Genomic DNA, 12,126 nt, shown 5'->3' with positions numbered 1-12,126 from the left:
TTTCACTTTAACGGCATCTATCTTCCATAATTTACAGAATTGGGCTTCATTGAGATGGCATTATCGCATAAAAGGTTCAATTAAAATATTTCTTAGACATGTAATGGTATTCGTAAAAGCACTCTTAGGTTTGGATGAGATGAGTATTGAATTGAGTGAAATTAAGCCAGAAACTGAAAGAAAAAAAATACACTGAAAGCATCTGAATGATTACCGTAGAAGGTTGCAAATCTAGAGACTAAATTATAGTCACCATTTCTGTTTTATGTCAACAAACATGCCATAAAAACTCGAAATCAAACCAAAGACAACATTTCCAGCGTCCATTTAAAACCTAAACAAGTAGATGGAACAACCCACAATCTTAATCCCGATTCACCTTGTTGAGTATGACATAATCACGTCCCTAAGAAAACCGATAGAGTTACATCTACCTACCAGCTGAGAAACTTTACAGAGAAGCAAAGAGTCCATGTAGTTCTCGGCCGTAACAACATAAAATCATCATCCGGGACAAGTAGCTACAGAGTGTACGCAAGAAGTCGGTGGCAAGTTGGCCTTCCTGAAGCATAATGACTTGGAATAAGCAATAAAGTTTTATTACTTGGAAACTAGAAAAGGGATCAAATCTGATTCACAGAAAATATAGATCAAATGAATTGCAAAAGAATAAAAGGATCTAAATGAATTCACTTCCTCAAACTAAACTCCTCGGGAATTGTTGGTCTTATCTTGAAATGTTAATAGAATGAACGAAGCTAACCATCAAAGCCGAGCTGCAAGTCAACTGAACAGGCTTTACCGGTAACACTAGCATTCTAAAGCATATTTGGGACCTACAACAGTAGAGAATAATTAGGCTGATTTGATAAGAAAGAAAATCGGATGAACTCTTGGTGAATTCAATCCTTCTAAAGAAAATATGATAAGAAACAACGGTAACAAAAATCAAACAAACTCTGGGTGCTTTCTATTCTACAGAAAATAGAAGACCAAATAATCCCACTAATGGAAATCAGTCTGTATGTACCAGACAATTAAAAAACCAACAAGATATGAATAACATCCATTTGTTCAAAGAGCAATCATTAATAGGAAAAAATCAATGTTTTCAAATTGTAAATGAGCTCACTCACCTGCTCTCACACACGCGCACCCCCATTCTCACAAGCAATGTTTTTAAATATTTGGGAAAAAATTCAAAACATTTAACCTTAAAGTGAAACAATTTGTAGCAAAGATATTGGGGAAAAAAAAAACTAAGGAAAAGGAAAATTTATCTGTAACCACAAGGAATCCAAGAAAATAAACCTGCATACTTGGGCCTCCTACCTCGAGCATATTTTCATCAAGAAAACCATCCATGTTATGTGTCATACCATTAGAACTATCATACTGGAGAATCCTTAGCTTACCTTCCTACATTGGGAAATGTAGAATTTGGAATAATTAGTCAGCATTCGCACATTAAAAACCAGGATTGGTATCAAAACAAAAATATAGAATTCATTTAAATGTCAATTGCTGACCTTTGTTCCATATACAAGGCCACATCCGACAGAAGGATGAAAGCAAGCCACATTTACCTCATCCTCTGCACTTGGAAGAACTCTCACAAGCTCCATATCAGAAACTCGGTACACCTGAGTAATGAAGTACAACAAATCACACGAAAGGCACTAATACAAGACAACGTGATAGAAGGGATTTTATATTCTTAAGGCAATACCACAATCAGATAGATAAAGTGTTTTTTTACATAGAATAGGGTTTAACCAGAGATACTAGTTGCGATTGAGCAGATAACACCGAGGACATGCATGAAACATATAAAGGCCTTCCAACATCCAGACGTAACCAATTCTCAACAAATCAATAAAAATGAGCAACTGGAACTATAATAACACAAATGATACCTCTAGAATGGTGTAAATGGGCACTGTGGTCTGTCCATCTATTACCACAATTTTGAGAAGTGAGCTGTGGCGACGACCATAGGCAAGTAATATATACTCTGAGGTGGGTGAAAACTGCAAATTAGAAAACACAAGGTGCAAATATTACAACTACGCACTGCTTTCACTACAGCAGCATGCAGGTGTCCCCAAACTATGCATGAACGTCCCATGACACAAATCCACAAATCTCAACAGAACAAGTTTCCATTCAATGAATGCAATAGAATAATCTACACAAAGGTGAACGGGCAGTGAGAGTTGGACCTGAATAGATGTTAAGCAATGTGCAGCTCTTATTGCCCGTGAAGCAAACACCAATCCAAATCTACACAAAAAGAGCATCAAAATTACAAAAGGATAATAATATAAACTGTTGGCAGAAGAGAGGGCAGGAATATAAAGAACAGAGTAAAAGATGTTTGGAATTTACGTGGCCTCCTCAAGCGAATATATACGAAGTTCATACATAACTCGATGTGCCATAACAGGGGTCGTGTGGGAGATGTTGCAACTCCTGCAATATCAGAATTTAGCTGGCTCTGGACTCCAGGATCGACTTCCAAATGAGGAAGCATACAGGCAACACAGGCCGCTAAAAATCTCCCACAAGGTGAAAAATGTGCACCCATTTCACTGCAATTATGTCTGTAGATGACAGGTTAAAGGATATTAATGATATTTTGCAGCATACATAAGACCATAACAGCAACAAGACACCAAAGGAGAATAGCTTTCAGAAGAAGCTGAAACACAGGAAATGGAATAATTAATTGACAATGCCTTCAAGATATGACGGTAAAGAACACACCTACAAAGCACAACATGCGGAATGGTCAAGCGACATTTCTCTGGATCAAGGAAAGCACAAGGGTCTTTCATATCATGTGGCCATATTCTAAGTTTAACAGTGCAAGGTAATTCTGCAGTTGCTGCTTCCGCAAGAGATGTGGCAAGTTCAGATTGAATTCTGCTGGTGGCAGGTTGAGGATCACTATTATCATGTATGATGTTGCTATAACCAGATTCCCCAGTTGTACCTGAGGAGACCATGCGAGAATGTGAAGAACGATGCCGTGAACTTGATCTTCCAGAAACACTTGATTGGCCAACACTCTGGCCATATCTGAGGGGGATATTGAAGCAGAAGTTCCAGCTTCACCAGCTGGAAGAGAGTTCTCATGACCAACACCAGTAGCCAAATGCTATTGCGCTGACCAGCTTGGGTCTGACCAATTAACCATCCTTGCAAGAAAGGTAGCTCCCATGAAGTTGGATCACCAAAAGGAAAAAACAGAGTAGGTCTTTCTACTGATTGCACCTCCATTGTCTCCATCGGCTCCGTTGCAGAATGGGGAACATCAGTTTCCATCTAAGTTGGTAAAGGATTGCCTCCTGTTTCTTCTGGCAATGGAGAAGAGCTATTGGGTTCAACAGGAGACAACAAAAGTTCATACTGCCCAGTTGGAGTTAAATAAGTCAGAAGCCGTACTGAGGCCGATTGATCACCTCTCTGACACACCATTTGAACCAATGTCACCATCAGTATTCTGCAAAGATGTTCTCCCATTATCTCTAGAAAATGATGGCCATATCATGAAAGGTAAAGACATTAGAGGTAGTTCATTTGTCAAATTAGATCGATCATTTGCCAAATATACAGTTAGGGCTGGATAACGCAAGTAACCAGGAGAAGTTGCCACTGTCATTGATGAATCAGGTGCATCAAAATCATTAACCTACAAATCATCCCAGAAATCTAATTACTAAGAGTGTAGACTAAAGTATATAATCGATTCGATAGAATCAAATTTCACCTCAGCAGTCAAAAGAATTGGAGCCGCATATGGATGAAAATGTACAGCTCGGAGAGAACGCCTTGTCTTCAATATAATAGATGGAGATGATGCCTCTCCTCTCCTGTTGTAATGCCATATATATAACTGACAAACAGCTCTAAAGTCAGGCAATTTTATATCAATTGAAATAAAGAAGTACACATATATGAAACAATCAGCCTCACCTTATGCCCTGAGGCTACTGCAAGAACTTCCCCTTGAGCATGGAAAGCAATTGACGCAGTAGGATGGTCTGCATTGAGGAGAACAATGAGAAACAGTACAGAGCATTAAGCACATTCATGTGCTCTCAATGTGAAATGTTACAAAGGGAAATCTACAAGAGTAATTACAGAAATCACGTGTTCCTACACTCAGCAGAATTTGCATTCCACAGGCGAACTTCGTGATCCAAACTTCCACTTGCAAGTATCTCTGGATACAGTGGATGGAATCTAACCTGTAAAATTTAAGCAGCACAAACAATTAATCCATGATACCATAAATACCCTATTGCACAATCATTTAGGCATTCAAGATGAAGGGATCAAGTAAAATAAACTTGAAATCTAATTATAGATAAATCATATTGTTATCTTCATGTGCTGAATCAAAGATACAAAAATGCATTTACAAAATACAAGCACCAAAGTGACCTTCTGGATGCATACAAATGGATTGAGCAGCTTTGTTTTATAAGCTAATTTTTTTATCAATCCAATTAGGTTAAAGCAACAGGTAGAAATCAAAAAAATTAAAAAAAAAAAAGTTACAGCCTTACCACCCAAGGTGTCCTACGATGACCACTCAACACCTTCAAACAGTTTCCAGTCTGGCAATCGATAATCTTAACTGTATGATCTCCACTGCGGGATCAAAATACAAGTAACATATGTATCAAATCTAAGGGCGAAGTTAACTGGGCACCTGATTAGACTGATAAAATACTGGTAAAAGGAACTCACTGTGTAGAAGCAAGTGTTTTTCCATCTGGACTGAAGGCTGCTGCAATGGTAGACCTCGGAGGAGGCACCAATGGGCAGTATTTTGATGAAAAATGTCGCAACGACTCTGCCTCTACCCTGCAACCCCATTGAATTGCAAAAAAAAGTTATCAGGGTCCCTACTATAAAATAGGACCAAAGTTCTATGAATCACACATAAACACATGACCATTAAAAGAATGGACCACAAACTAAATATAAAACTCAGTTGCTTCCACTTTCAAAGCTGTGAAAGAAACTGGGAAAGAATGGTATTACCAGGAAAGAATATCAGATCTTGCATCTCTTGTTGCTTGAAAGTTTGGCCCGAGGGAATCAGGACGGCTTTTTGATCCTTCTCCCCATAGCTTTCGTGATGACCGTTTGGTTCGTGGAGAAACTTCTCTCCATGCCAATAATGGAAAGACATTGCTAGTGAAAGCAAAAACATAAAGAGAACTTAGTCGGCATAAGCATGAAATATCAAAATTGTGTACTCAACGAGCATAGAAGAACAAATTAATAGCTAAATCGCTAGATATCTCAGATGACTTCATTAAATGTAACAATTCTGACAACATTTATGTGTTAATTTTATTATCTTAGGAGGGAAATAACGTTTTCCATAGACACTTTTCTTGCAATTAAACCATAGATCTCTTATAGTAATTTAGCTAAAAATGGAACTGGAAAACATCAACATTTCTTTATAGCACTGTTTTATCTAAATTGGTTGAAATTTTGCGACAATTCATAAACATTAAAAAAAATTAGATTAAGAAAATAGCATCGAAGTTTCTAGCATTCAAATCCTTTCAACAATACGATATGAAATTTTCCAGCTCAGTTCCGAAGTTAATCGATAATTCAGCAAAAAAACAACTCAAATTTCAAAAATCAACATGCGAAACAAATCCAAATCTCAAAATGCACCACACTTTCTAATCAATACGGAACAAGATCCTAAATTTACATCAAATCTACCAAAATCCGAATCCAAAAGAGTAACCCTAGAAGTCAAATCCAAATCCAATTCATCTAACGAAAAAACATGCACAAAATTCATTGGCATAAAATGTTTTACCTGGTCCTTCGCGAGCTGGAAGTTGATGGAGCATTCAAATCTTCGGTTCGTACTGAAGCATCCCTCATCATTTGCCAGAGTTTCTCAGCTTCAATATGTCTCGCCATTTATTAAAAAGAAGGCTGAGAATATTCTTTTCTTTTGTTTAATTATTATTAGTTTGTCAATCAGTGTTAATTATTATTAGTTGAATTTGTTTAAAAAGAAATATTTATTTCTATTTTTTATTGGTTGATCACTCTGTTTGTTTCTAGGGAAAACCTAGAAGTAAATAGAAGAAACATTAAAATATTAGTAATAATTAAAAAAATAAAACTATTCATAAGCACTAAACTTTTCATAAATTTACACTTTGGTCATCAAAATTATAAATAAAAGAAATTATTAGTATCACTGATGTTGAAGATTTTATTTCGATCATTGTCGTTAAAAACCGAGCCACCATGCATACATGTTTAAAGGTAATTAACTCTCTATAATAAGATACTGACATATGTTATTATTGTAATAATAAATGAAAAAATATTTAATTAAATTATATATTATTTTTACTAATAAATAGTAATATGTGGCGTCATCCCATTAGAGAATATTAATTTATTGAAAATGTTATGTGATATATTAACTCAATTGTCGGTAGACAAGTGAATATACTAACCCAACCTTTTAAATGACAATGACCAAAACACAAATATCCTAAAAAAGGAGTGACTACGCGTATAATTTACCCTTAAATAATTACACAGAAACACCAACTAAAAAGAACAAGCCATTAAACATAGAGGCCACTTTCAATGAAGTTTTTTCCCACCTTCACGCATAATCTCGTACGCAAGTTTAAATTTTTCTACAGAGTCGTCCCATTCTACATATTTACAAGCTGTTTCTCTCAAACTCCACAATCAAGGCTTTTAGTTCTTGGAGCTTACCCTCGAATCGGCACCGCATAGGATGCGGTACTCGGCGTTTCTCAACCACCGGGGTAATATATTGAGAAGGAAGTTCTCTATGTTCAGCAGTTTGAACACCTTCAAGACATGTCGGCAGAGCACACCTTCGAATTCGAACATCTGACAGCTACAATTAACACTCAGGTTGACCGCACTGAAGGTGACGGCGTGTTTGTCGTTCTCGTTCCCGACCGTCTTACCAAGTACCGGCAGATCGTCCCTTCTTCGTAAGTCTTTATCCCAATATAACTGTAGGATTGTAGAAGCGTCTTGAAATATTTTGAAGATGGTGAAAGTATAGAGCCGTCTACACTGTTCTTCTATTGCTTCTTTTGTTTGTGAAAAAGCATGCAAATTGAAAGAGTTGAAATCTTCTTTCCTTCCTCCTCGTTGCTCGAGTCCTTGTTCGTATCGGGGAATGAACTCCCTTAGTGGCGTTTGGCCATTTACCAATGTACCGAAGAATGATTCGACACTTTCACCTATAGGGATGCCGGCGAAAACTTTCCCCGTAAATACAACGGAACCCAACTTTCACGTTTATCGTACATATGTTGTAACCAAACATTTCCCTTCAAGCTGTATTTATTATAAGTGAATTCCATGTGGTGTTGAACTCGACGGTTGTCTGACTTTCGTAAATGCACTTTTCATACTTGTACCTAAATTCAATAGGCATTGACCGCAGATTCTCCCGCTCCTTGGCTCTAATCTGCCACGATGAAAAACGATGATGAGTACCAGGAAAAACTTCAGCGATTGTTTGCTGGATGGCCATGTCTTGATCGGCAATAATCGACTTAGGACGGCACCGAGACATTGCCTTAAACCATGTTTGAAACAACCAAGTAAAGCACTCCTTCGATTCATTAGCAATCAATGCAGATCCAAGAAGCACTGGCTGCTTGTGATGGTCTACTCCAACGAATGTGGCAAATGGCACCACATAGTTACTTTTCCTATACGAAGTATCGAAAATAATGACATCACCAAATTGACTGCATGAATATCTAGATCTGCTATTCGCCCAAAAGACACTCCGGCAACTACCATTGTCAACCTCCACTGAATAAAAGAATCCAGTTTCTCTGCTTGTCTGGTTTGAAAATACTCTAAAGTACAGGGTACCAATCAGTTCCAATTTTGTTCTCTCGGCTTCTTTTGGTGATCTTTCCGTTATTCATTTCACTGAGATCCATAGACCATGACATCGGTTTCTTCCTCTATGAATTTCTTCGAAGCTGTGGATTTTTTTTCATACACCATTTGCACTTCGAGATCATGATTATGATCTTTATTAAGACGATCTACCATCCAAACTTCCCGAGTCTTTCCTCTTAATCCTCATAAATGCCCCACAACCTACTCTTGAGGGGTGCTGGAAACCTTCTTTTGAACACACAAATCTTCGGGAAGTAATTGACCCATCATTCTTTGAGCGAAACAGCTGGCCAATCCGAACTCGGAACCCAACATTTTCAGCATATGTTTGATAATATTCGTATGCTTCATTAGCTGTATTGAACTCTAGACCCGTATATGGTTCAGCTATAGATTGTCTTCCATCTCCACCTCGTTTTTGCTTTTTGAAATTTATGATACCAGATGGAGTCAGTACTCCATCATCTATTTGACCCAGCAATTTGACTTTCGTCCTGCGCAACACTTCAACCAAAGATTTTGTAACAACAGGAGGTCCCTGCTGCAAGACGGGCGAGCTGCATTCCCCTTCAAGCCCGAGTTCATGATTATGATCCTTCTGAATTTGGTCAATAGCCCACTTCCCAGAATCACGCCTTTGCACCCTAATGAAAGCAGGACAACCCGTCCTTGAATTCAACTGAAACCCTTCCTTTGAGCAAACGAATCTTCTTGACGAAACCGACCCGTCTCTCCTCGACCGATACAACTGACCAATTCGAATTTTAAACCCGTCACGCTTTGCGTACAGACTGTAGAACTCACGCGCCTCGTCCGCCGAATCAAACTCCAAACCAACAGACGGTTCCATTCTCAAGTCTCCTTCACCTTCTACACTACCACCACTATGGATTACACCGATCGGGAAGGCATTTACTAGCATCGGATTCATACATTCACCACTATTTGGATTACTATTCGGGCTGTCTTCATCAAAATACAAATGGTTACAAGAAGATTATAACGATACAGCTTATAGATCATTCAAGCTCAAGAACTTCAAACACACTACTTTAAAAGCTTATTTTTCAGAGGATAATTCCTCCCCCCCCCCGGGAAATAACCAATATCTAAAAAATATGCATAATTATTAGAGCTAAAAGAATGAAAAATTGAATTAAAAAATGAAAAAAAATCCCTTTGTTTCGACTTGTATTGAGTAACGAACTAGGAAATGGAATTTTAACATGAAACTAGGATAATTTGATGGAGAAATGAAAAGAAACCTAGAAATCCAATCACTAAAACAGAGCTAGAGCTAAAAAGCATCAAAATAAAAATAATATGATTAATTTGAAGATTAAAGACAAATTAAAACCAGGGGTTCCTCGTCCCAGACACCCAATTTTCTCCCAAAAGTGAAAAAAAGAATGTTACCTTCTGAAATCTATGAAGTGGTTTGATCCTGAATCGACTTCCATATCTGGGTCTAGAGTTCAAAACCCAAAACACTAAATCTGTAAAATATGGGTCTGATTTATCTCTTTTTTGAGCGGGAAATTCTGGGGCAGAAGAAAACCTAACAATTTATAAATAAAAAAAAACAAAATTTTAAAAAATTAAGGTTGAGGGTTTTGAAAGGGGGAAAGAAAGAAGGTGATGGAGCTTTTGGTTCTTAATCATCCATTGACCTCTTTCTCTGCCTTCGTAAAGTTACTATAGCCCATCATTTTGTTTGTTTAATATTATTCCTTTAATATGTATATTTTTAGGTTATCACTCAATTTATTTTTTCTTTTGATCATTAAAATTTTCGATTCGATTATTTAGCTTTTAAATCAAAGATATTGGCCACACTAAGTTGACAAATAATTTAATTCTCAATAACACCATTTAATTTTTTTTAATATTTTACATGTCGTTGTATGTGACGATAATCGGAATTATTATGGTGTGATAACAAATATATTTCATTCAGCACATCCAAAACACATTCTTGTACCAATAACCGATTGTTTGGTCCCTTCATCGGACTTTTGTTTTAGGAGAATTATGAGAAACCAGGAATGAATGGAAGTGGATCATTCATGTACTTGGCGACTGTCCCTGGTCTGAACAACACTTTGATACCTTGGTCTCTTCTCTTCTCTTGTCCGATAATGCCCAAGCTCCTCGATGAACCTAACGTCAACTGTCCGAAGCCTTAGTTGGTTCACTGAAATCCTTTAGATCCCCGAGCTGAGAGGGGTGGGGAACATAGAATAGTAGCTGATGGTATGACTAAGCTCCGCTCACTGTGACTACACAACTCCCCTTTTTTACGCTCCCCCCGCTTGCTAGAGACCACTCTGCTCTGAACAAAAATCATCTGCCCCCTTTTGGTACCCTACGTGTGCCCCTCCAATAAGAGTTTGCCATGTGGCATAATTAATATTTTCTAAAAGTATTTATAATGTTATTTTTAAATGAGATTTTAAGTACACAATATTGACATAAGTATAAAGAGTCATGAAATTGATTGAAAGAATATATAGTAAAAGATATTAATAAACTTGAAATTAAGGGACTAAATGATAAAAATGTATAGTAAAAAATTGAAGTTACACACGTGTTCTAATTTAATTAAAAATAAACTTAAAACGATGAAAGAAATGAAAATAAAATAAAAAATGAATCAAATTATAAATAACAAATTACTCGATTAAAGACCAAGACAACGCCATTTTAATTCTTATAATTCTTCAACTATTCAAACTTTGTACATCCAAACTCAACTCAAACTCAAACTCGAAATTCGAACAAAACATTATCATTAACTTAAACAACTACAGCTACAACGGAGGAGGTATGGGGTTACAAGGGGATAGAGATGACTAGCCAAAAGATGCATATCCAAAGGGCATAAAAGAGTGCCCCCTGGTGTTAAATTGACAACAAAAAGCAAACGAGTTCACGATGACACCAAACTGATATTATGAATCCAGCACACCATCAATTTCCCCCAACTGCAAACAATCACTGCAATGACATAAAAATGGCCTCGGAAAAATAAACACATAATTCTGTAACTATATTCAAGTGAATGAGGTATCAAGTGAGAAAATAAGATCGTAATGTGTTGTCGGAATGCCGGCATTCATGCGAAAAGGCAAATACAATAAAAGCATACACAAGTCTGTTCAAATACTTGACAGAAACACATATTACGACAAAGAACATCGAAGAATCGCATTCATCGCTTATTGAACATAGCAGTTAGCATTCGGGTCAAACATACAAGATGCAGAATGAATTTTTGAACAAAACAGAATTACCCCAAATGTTTTATAAGGAACTGACCAAAATTTATGAACATTTAAAGATAGAAAAATGACAAACAATTGAATTATTGAGTCCAATCACTGAGAACTATTTACCTAATGAACTACATGTTTAAGTAATCATTAATCATGTGTGTAAACTATGTTTAAAATTAAAAAAAAAAAAACCACCTTATAGAAACCTGGACGGTACCATATCAAGCTTTAATCCGTTGATCCTCCTCCTCCTCATCGATATCCCAACTTAAATCCTCATCTTCCTTCGTAACAGTTAAACATGATTGGATCATCAATCTACTAGAATTGCAGACATGATTGGTCGAAAAGGGGTATGCTCTGTTTCGGAATTGAATTGAAAAAAGCATATTGCAAATGATAACTACTAACTTTCTGCAACTTCAACGGAATCAGGCAATGACTGCATCTAAGATAATTTAAAATGAATCTCGAAACTGTTAACCTTTAAAACTTCATTCTGGGATTGTTCATAGGTAACAAATGGAGCAAATCGATGCTGTTCTTTGTCGATATTTGTAGTTAAAAAGAATGAAGATAACATCAATTTTTGAACATTTCAATAACATGCATTTACAGTTTATACAGCTAAATTTAGCCTTCCACTGAATCTACATTCATAAGAACATACTGCAGTTCTTACTAACCATTTTCAAATCGAAAATAAAGTATACACCAATGGCATCAACAATGAAAATGGAGCACCATAATTATAATGCTCAACTTTCTAATTTTTATTATTAACCATAATTATAGTGCTCAACTTTCTAATTTTTATTATTAATAATAAAAATTAGAAAGTTGAGCACTATAATTATGGTGTTCCATTTTAAAATACATT

At 36.5% G+C, this 12,126-nt stretch overlaps 2 pseudogenes; both read right to left on the bottom strand.

Moving 5' to 3' along the window:
• Positions 1-221: 221 nt before the first annotated feature.
• On the bottom strand, positions 222-6,018 carry LOC120175259 (annotated as a pseudogene).
• Positions 6,019-6,572: 554 nt separating this feature from the next.
• On the bottom strand, positions 6,573-9,662 carry LOC120175258 (annotated as a pseudogene).
• Between the last annotated feature and the right edge of the window lie 2,464 nt (positions 9,663-12,126).

The sequence above is a fragment of the Hibiscus syriacus genome, unplaced genomic scaffold, assembly GCF_006381635.1.
Source record: "Hibiscus syriacus cultivar Baekdansim isolate YM2019G1 unplaced genomic scaffold, ASM638163v2 tig00112159_pilon, whole genome shotgun sequence".
Taxonomy (NCBI): Eukaryota; Viridiplantae; Streptophyta; class Magnoliopsida; order Malvales; family Malvaceae; genus Hibiscus; species Hibiscus syriacus.
The sequence above is the reverse complement of the archived record's forward strand: the minus strand, read 5'-3'. Positions and strand labels throughout refer to the sequence as shown.